Source organism: Adiantum capillus-veneris, chromosome 16 (assembly GCF_014529385.1).
Source record: "Adiantum capillus-veneris isolate H3 chromosome 16, ASM1452938v2, whole genome shotgun sequence".
In the NCBI taxonomy this organism is placed as follows: Eukaryota; Viridiplantae; Streptophyta; class Polypodiopsida; order Polypodiales; family Pteridaceae; genus Adiantum; species Adiantum capillus-veneris.
Window position 1 is genome coordinate 145,668,395 of NC_140946.1, and position 8,938 is coordinate 145,677,332.

Below are 8,938 nucleotides of genomic sequence, written 5' to 3' on the forward strand. Positions count from 1 at the left end.
TTAATCCCACCCTTTCTTACTAAGGTTTGTTTTAGAAAGCGAAAAAAAGGGAGATAAGAACACTCTAAATACACATAATCCCATCCTTCTTCTGTAAGGCTTGTTTTAGAAAGCCAAAATATTGGAGATAAGAATATTGTAAGGTTCCTCCGGATGAGCATAATTAGCCCATGCTATCATTACCCCAACCTAGCATGATTAGTTTTAACTTCACCTGGTTATCTTGGCAAGTTAGCAAAGCATTCAAATCAAAAACTATATGTAGAGAGTCATGGTATGAGTCTCAAGAGTCTAAAAATAAGCCCTATGTGATGGGGCAAGCCTCTACATTTCCTCATGGGTACACTTATTGTAGATTTTGCACCATCAAGAGATGAAAATATAGCAGACATATACCAAAAATAGTAGCAACTCAGACATAGCAAACAAACTTTATTAGCTTCCACATCGTTCTTTTAAAACTATGGAAAGATGTGGCTACTGTGCAGGCAATAGCAGATGGGCATGTTGTATTGGCAACAACTTAGAAATAAGAGAAGCACTTTCTTTTCCTGAGGTTCCTACCACTAAAGAGCGCATTTCAAAACCTTTGGTGGACATTGAACGACCATTTGAAGTGAGTGTCTTTCTTGTAGAACATTGGCAATATCCTTTCTCTTAGCATATTTTGGTACTAGGAGTCTTTGTTAATCGCTGAATTAGGGCAAATCTATCTTTTTGAGATGATCTTCTTAAGAGCTAAGGCTGGCCCTTCTTTCTACGTGTTGTGTGCAATGCTAGCAAGGAGACAAAGATGTGCTCAAGTCCAAAGATGTGCAGAATTATGCTTCTCATCTCAATAAGAATTTGGATAAGGTGCAATCTTTGAGGGTTTTTTCAAAGTGCTCTTTTTTTTCTTTGTTTTCGTTAGACAAAATCTCATTGTAATTCTATTCAGGTCCTTTTTGGAGCACAAAGTACCAAAGATGCTCTTAATGCATTGGGCACGTTGCATTGGGTCGGTGCAAGCTTAACCATCGTAGCAATGTGCGTCGATTTGTCTTTGAAGATGCATGCTAATAAACAGGAATGCCACGACATTATGAAAGAATCTTTTGATATCTGGAAACAAGTGATGAAGACTGTGATTGAGAATGAAGGCTTAGTGAGTGACTACATGGCAGAATCCCTGGACATAATCATAGAGGGCTATTTGATATGCAAAGCCCTATCGAAATCGAGAGCAATCAAGAGGTATGCCATCACACTCCAAAGGCATGTTATTTGAATATATGAAATGGGCATCGTTAATTTCTATCTATTGTGTTGAAGATACAATATAATAGTACATAAACTGTGCTTGCCAAGAGTCTGTGACATTGTGTGTGTGTGTGTGTGTGCGCGCGCGCGCATGCGTGTGTTTATGCAGCACTCATTTGTGCTCATACGTGCGTGCCTGCACATGGTGTTTATTGTATTCAATGCTTTCTCACACCTACTGCATTAGAGATTGAACATGCAATGTAATGATGAATCATGTCTTGATGTGAGTGGTTTAGAGAACAATCTTTATTAATTGTCTTACGTTGCAATCTTGTGACAATTTTAAGTCCTTTTCGGATTTTTATGTGCAAGCATACATGCAAAGGAGATTGAAAGTTGGAAGAAGAAATTGTAATACTTTCTGTTGAAAGAAAATGCTGTGATGGCTACAGCATTGACCAAGCAACTTGCACAACCTCCTCCAATAGCAGCCACATGACCTGTAGCGGGAATTGGCAAGTATTTTGTGTATCATAGTCAAGTAGAACTTTTTCTTGTAACATCCTTGAACCAAACAACGCTTATCTTACAAAGTCAAAATCTTATTTTAGTGAGATATTTCTTTGTCTCATGCTTCAATTGGTCTTGAGGAGCGGAAAAGAGATGTTTTGAAGCTGTTGAAACTAGAGGACAACGCGGAGATGAGAGTTGTTGCTATATATGGTATGGGTGGATTAGGGAAATCTATTCTTGCAGATGCTATATACAATGAGGTCTTGGTTTCAAATTAAAAGAGGCATTGGCGGTGTAGAGTTGAGTTGGGTGAGAAGCCTAGTGAGGATCACATTACAAATGTGCGACAACAAATGGTGAAAATGTTAACAGGTAGCAAAAGCCTCTGGATGGAAAGTGATCGTAAGGTTGCTAAAGATGAATTGACCAGAGTCCTAACAAGCGAAGGCGCGAATCTTGTTTTCATATATATCGATAATGTTCTTCAAAACAAGATTTGTGGAAGCTCCTTCCGATTGAGCCCGAGAAAATTGCACTTTCAAAGGGGAGTAGATGGTTAATCACAACAAGGGATGAGTCGGTGTGCACGAGGGTCTTTATGCGAAATCAAGGCTTTAGAGTGGAAAAGTACAACATGAAGCTATTCAATGATAGGGATGCTGAAAATCTTTTCTATTTTCATTCATTTGGGCGAGAAGAGCCAAGCTTACAGGCGTTGGAAGAGTATGATAATGGTCAAGGCATGATCAAAGACATGGTGAGCTCCATTTGTGGCAAATTACATTTGGCACTAACAGTGCTAGGAAGGAGCTTGTTCAATGCAAGCGTGCATGAATGGAGGAAGAAATACGAGGCCTTGAAAAGTCATGGCGAGCTTGAGGAAGGAGTGAATAACATCGTAAAATCAAGTTATGAATCTTATTGGGCGAAGCACAAACCACATTTTTGCTAGCGTGCGTGTGCTGTCACGATTTTCAGCAGGTTGCATGCAGGAAACTTGTGAAAACAATACTCCCAAGGGCAAAAACGGAAAGGTTTGCATTATCATTGCTAGAGAGTCAGCCATTCACGTTTCCAGACGGTTCTGTACGGGCTATTTTGAAGATGCATGACCTTGTTAGAGCTCTTGGCTATCAAATAGCAATTGCAAGGAAATATGCTCGCTCCAAAATGCTAACATGTCAGCAAGACTTTTGCGACATTGATGACGAAGTATAATTACTATGCAGATCCTAGTGTATCAGCTCAGCCTGATCAAAACTTTCGCGATTGAATAAGACTGTCGCTTTTATTTGTATAGAGTTGGAAGAAAGTGAAATGGTTACGAGTGCCAACTTTGGACGACGGAGTAACAGCAGAATTCCTTGAGAATTTTCGAGAACTAGAGGTGATGGTGCTTCACACTCATGTCAAAGGATGCATTGCAAACCCCCCTCAGCAGCTCAAGGCTGTCATCAGCGACTCACCGATCGGGTACTTCTCGTGATGATCAACTAATTTTGGTTGCAATTTCATAACTCATGTATATTTATAAGTGCAGGCTCCAGATGGAAGCAGACAAGCTAAAGGAAATAGTGTATTTGAACGTACGTTCGGGGACTGTAGTTGAAGAGCTTTGGGTAATAATTAGTTTGACCAAGCATTCCTTTGATCTGGGTACTTGCTCGTCGTTTTGATCTGGGCACTGTACTGCAGGTAGCTCCATCAACCAGAAAGCTACAACATATATCATGGTTTCGTGGTGCAGCCATTATATTTTCCAAGGCAGCTGTCGACTTGCGCAAAAATACGCTCCGCATTCTCTTGACTTACCAAATAGCAGTGCTCCCATCTTACTTCTGCTAGGAGATGACCAAGTTGCGACAATTACAGCTACTTGATTTCAGAGGGAGCACTTTACCTCAGGAGATGGGTGGTTTGACAAGCCTGGAAATTCTAGACATATCAAGCGACACTGTTAAAGAGGTCCCTCAAAGCCTTGGGCATCTCACGCGACTACAGAGACTAGCTCTCAAGTTGCCAGCTTTGAAGGAGATGCGTAGCGGTGTGCTTGGAGGCCGCATGAAGGAGCTTTAGCTTCTTCTTCTTAGTCTTGGGACGGTTAAATGTGTGCCTATGGAAAAGATTGGGCAACCTGCTTCCTTGCAGCACTGCAGCTAGTTTGCCGTCCGTGGAATGCTTAGTAAAGATGACGGGTGATGCAGATGATGTGTGTTTGAAACTGGAGAAACTGCGGTTGTTCTACTTGGGAGGATGCAAGTAACTATGCAGCCTGAAGGGCGTGCAATTGAGCTGCCCGTCACTAGAGTGCCTGCGATTGGAATCACTAGAGAAGGTAGAAGCGCTGCCGCCCAAATTCATCACTGGCTGCACCACCAGCTTAAGAAACCTACATCTCCTTAAATGCCTTGCATTGCAAGAGCTGTGTGCAGAGACGGAGATGTTGCAGCACTAGAGACGTGGGTAGTGTATGGATGTCTAGAGTTGATGGCCATTCCGGAGGGGGTAATGGAGCGGGTGGAGCGTAGTCTAAAAGAAATTTCTAATGTACAAAGCTAGTCCTTTAGCTGGACTATCAAGTTTTGGCAATGTGATTGTCAAGATAGAATTAAGTTTTTGCCACCTTGCTTCTACCATAGGTTGTTTATGATAGAAAGAAAACATTGAATTTTTCTCTATGTCAAAATATAAACCCTATGGAGAGAATTACAGTAAGTTTTAAGTCATAAATGTTAGAAAAAAATTCAATCTTTTTTTTTCAAAAAAAAAAATCAATCTTTTTTTTTCAAAAAAATCGCAAGATGATTATATCTTTTTGTGAAGTTGACCCATTTTCTGTTTGTAAAAGCTAGGTGTTAGTACTTACTATTAGAGAACAATGCAATGCACCTCAAGGATTCGTTTCCAAGTCACTCGTAGACATAATTCATGCAAACTTAAGCATGTGCCGATTAAGAGAATAATTTTGGCCTTCTAAAGGTTCTCTATGAATTTGGGGCTATTCTAGTGTAGTTTGACAACTACAAATGACTTTCTATGTCGAAACCAAGAAACCACGTATTTTTTTCGCTCCCTAATTTGGTTAAATCGTATTTCTTGAATTTTTTATTGTACAAAACTCCACAATAACATTGAAACCAAATTTTTAGGCGCCCTAATTGTGTCCATTCCACGTACTTTGACGCACTTAGGTGCTCTACACAAAAAAAATTTGAAGTTATTTGTGGTTCTGAATGCTTGTATCTCAAGAATTGGAATATCACAATTCTTAATATTTGAAATGATCCAATAGTTGTTGCTTACCAAGGTGGCTAGTTCTACTAGCCACCTGGAGTCCTCAATGGAGAGGGAAAGCAATGTATCACTTTTTAAAACTCTTAAATACATCCAAACCATATTTTTCTTTGTATGCAATCCAATATGCTTGAAATGACCACATCAAACACGTAGAACTTCACATTATTTTAAATAATCTCAAGTAAATGTTTTTGCACATAAACTTGCAATTACCTATAGAACAATTGTTGAAAAATCATGTACAATTTTCTACAAGGTCTCCTCACTTTTTTTTAAAGCTTAAAAAATTGATTAATTCAAAGCATCAATTGCAATCTTATGGGGTCCACTTGATAAGTATAGTTCTTAGCCATTAGAGCTTCTAAAATTGAAGGTTATATTTTTAAAAGAACCTCTAGCCGACATATGTAAGCATATCAAGAGGGTTTTGTTAAATACACCATGCCATCTGATGCAAGTAGCTAGCAAACGATGCAAGTAGCTAGCATTTAATCGGAATTTGTAAAAAAGGACACCTTAGTGTCTTGCCTTGGTACCAAACTAATGTGAAGGATATTAAAAGTTGTTCGAAAATGAGGCACCTATCTCTGCTTATTAAGTATCTTGATTGCTAAAGTTTGAGAAAACCAAAACACCGAGCAAAAAAATTCGAGTAAACAAAATTTTGAGCGATACCAAAACTATGTTATACTCATGAAAAGGACTTCTAACTTACGTGGAAACTTTTTTAATTTGTTGGTGGATAGTTATCAATAGAGTTAAAAAACGATAAAAGTGAGCCACAAAAATCTGGCATTAAAGGCAGTTTTGGTACCAAACTAATGTGAAGGATATTAAATGTTGTGAAATGAGGCATCTGTCTCTACTTTTCAAGTATCTTGATTGCTAAAGATTGAGGAAACCAAAGCACCGAGCAAAGGTTTTCGAGCAAACAAAACTTTGAGAAATATCAAAACTATGTTATACTCACGAAAAGAACTTCTAACTTAGGTGGATTTCATTTTTTGATTAGTTGGTTGATAGTTATGAAATAGAGGTAAAAAACGATAAAAGTGAGCCACACAAATACAACATTAAAGGCAATTTTTTGGTTGTACAAAAAAAATCCTTGTACTAACAGTTTGTGTAAAACATGTATATAACACTTGTTAGACATATATCTTTCTTGCACTAAATTCAAACTCTCTGTTTGGCTCTCTAAAAGAAGCCTTATCGGCTTTCTAAAAGAAGCTTTAGAGGAGAGTTGGGTTAGGGATACTTTCAATGTTTTCAATGATGATGATGAAGACTTACCTTAAATGTCATTTCAATTTAAAGTAGTAATTGGATCTTTTTATTTCACCTTTCATTTCACATCCTGACATATCTTGACTTTTCTTGCATTCTATTCTTTTAGAATGTTAAAGTGAAGCTTCACCTTGCATAATCATAGTAAATTCTATAGATACACACACACACATACATACTACATATACTTATTTATTCATTTATATTTATCTATCTATATATTTATACTCATATTCATATTTATATTTACACACACACACATATTTTAATGAGTTATTTTTATTTCACATTTCATTTCACTGCCTCACATGGTTTGACTTTTCTTGCATTGTATAACTTAATTCTAGTCAATATTTGGGAAAGTCTCTTTTATTAAACTGTTGTCAGTTGAGTTTTTTCCTCACAAAGAAGCAAATAAAAAATACTAGTAAAAATTTAAAATGTGCATGATTTTTATAATATTTCTTCACATACTTCATCGGTTTTTCTTTCCTTTACCATGGTTTGCAAACCGGCTAATCTCGATTTTCAACTGGTTCAAGGCTAAGATGAGGTAAGCCTTTTTGGAACAGTGATTCAAATTGAACTCAACTTAATGATTTTATCACTTCTATACTCTATATGAAGCAGCTTAAAATTTTCAAGGAAGGAGAGATCTTCCATGTGTCACATTCTGCTTCATTCAAAAAGAAACTTTAAAAAACATTTAATTGAAAAGGCAAAAGTGAAGGGTAAGTACAAGGATGGTAGAAAATGAAAAGACTTATGAGGGAGTCTTGGACTTGGATAGTCAAAAGACCTTAGTACTCTATATAAATTTATAATACTTAAGCCTATAGTTTTTGGGAGGTCATTTCACTCCATCCCTCAATTTCAAGGCTAACCACTAGGCCTAACTACTTTTATTTTTGAAAATCATTTGAAGGGTGGCTTTCCTTTACATTTTTAATTTCATAGACATGTCACTACTCATATGAAGGGCCTTCTAAAATGTGGAGGGTGGTTCAAAGGCCCTCTAGATTATAGGTGTTTGTAATATGTGCATCACATTTAATACAGTGTGGAAGGTGTATGAGAATGTGTTTTCTTATTTAAAAGGCCCTATAAAACCACCTCTATCTGGTGTATGTGGTTGCCCTTGTATGATGTGTGGCTCCTAGGTATCTTGCAACAATGGTGACAAGGTCGAGTAGGTGGTGACGAGAGCATAGTTATTGGCACTTAGCAATAATAACCGAGAGTGGGGAGGTCATCCCAAGTGGTGGTTGACGATGGTAATGATAACAAAGCAGCCAATGGTGTGCCTCTACAGGGCCGATAGGAAAAGAGATGCAGTTGCTTGATAGGCAAGGCAATCAATAATGAGAACCGAGTGGTGGGCCACGTTACTGCTAGCAAGCAAGGGCGGTCAATGGAAAAGTTGAGACTTGAGAGCACTTTTAGCAGATAGTGGGTTTGTGTCCGTCGATCACTATGGGAGGAGAGTTGGAGTTGATGATGAGCAGTATGCACTATAAGAGGAGTTGTCTATAACCGCTAACATTACCGTGGAAAAACAAAGGAAAAAGGAGAGATAAAAATTTACGGGGGCGATAATAACTGCAGCTATGAACGCGATAGTGGTTTATCAGCAATAAGCGCGGTAATAGTCGCGCCAATATACCCGCTGCTATTACCGCGACCTTTGCCGCTGTAATTACCGTGCATATTATCGCTAAACGCCAATTCAAAAATGAAGGTGCTCAATTTGGGTGGCCCAAATAAGCACCTTTATTTTTGACCTGCATAAAACAATAAGACATCAATTGTTTTTTCGAACAGTATAAAAAATACCAAAGAACTGAAATTGAATTTACTTTACCTTGACAATTAAAAATGTAAAAGATAAACTATTTCAAAAAGTTACAATTAAAAGTAAATAGTTGTATATACATTGTGCCACATTGGGACTTTACGAAAGTTTTGACAAAATAAATTTTTATCTAATCCTCGTCGTCCTCTAGAGGCACGTATGTTGGATCACTTTGACTCTACATAAAAACCCAAACTAAATTAAACAATTATCCACAACTCAAAACAATTGATACAAAATTACTTGTTTAAACTTACCGCTTGTGGTGGTCCAACCGCCGTGTCGAATTGCTCGCGAGAGATGTGGTTGTTTTCGAACAACCATCGCCAAGTATTAAATTCTGTATGTTGCTCCCGATACTTGACCATCTCTCTGGTTGGTCGAGAGAGAGTGCCATTTTCCTAAGTTAGCAATAACAATACCAAATTACCAACTACAATCTTTATAATCACCGATCAACGTTATAATTCAAATTATCTTACATATTTATCCTTCCAAGCTCCCTTGCCTCCTGAGCCATAGTGCGTGGGAGTTTGTCTCGCGTGGGTCTCGCGTAGTTGTCTATATGATGAGCCCGTCGTAGCTTGATCGCTCTTCTCTTGAATTGCCCACTCCCACTCCGCGTATGCCATGTTGCCACCGCGATAACTCCTGTCTGGATCTCTGACCTGGTTGACTGCTGCACGCAGCACACTGGATTGATTGTTTTTGAGAAATGTCTTTATGTAGCCCTCCAACCATTGTTGT

At 38.2% G+C, this 8,938-nt stretch overlaps 1 pseudogene; it reads left to right on the plus strand.

The window, feature by feature from the left end:
• The first annotated feature begins 463 nt into the window (after positions 1-463).
• Positions 464-4,314, plus strand: LOC147440019 (uncharacterized; annotated as a pseudogene).
• The last annotated feature ends 4,624 nt before the right edge of the window (positions 4,315-8,938 follow it).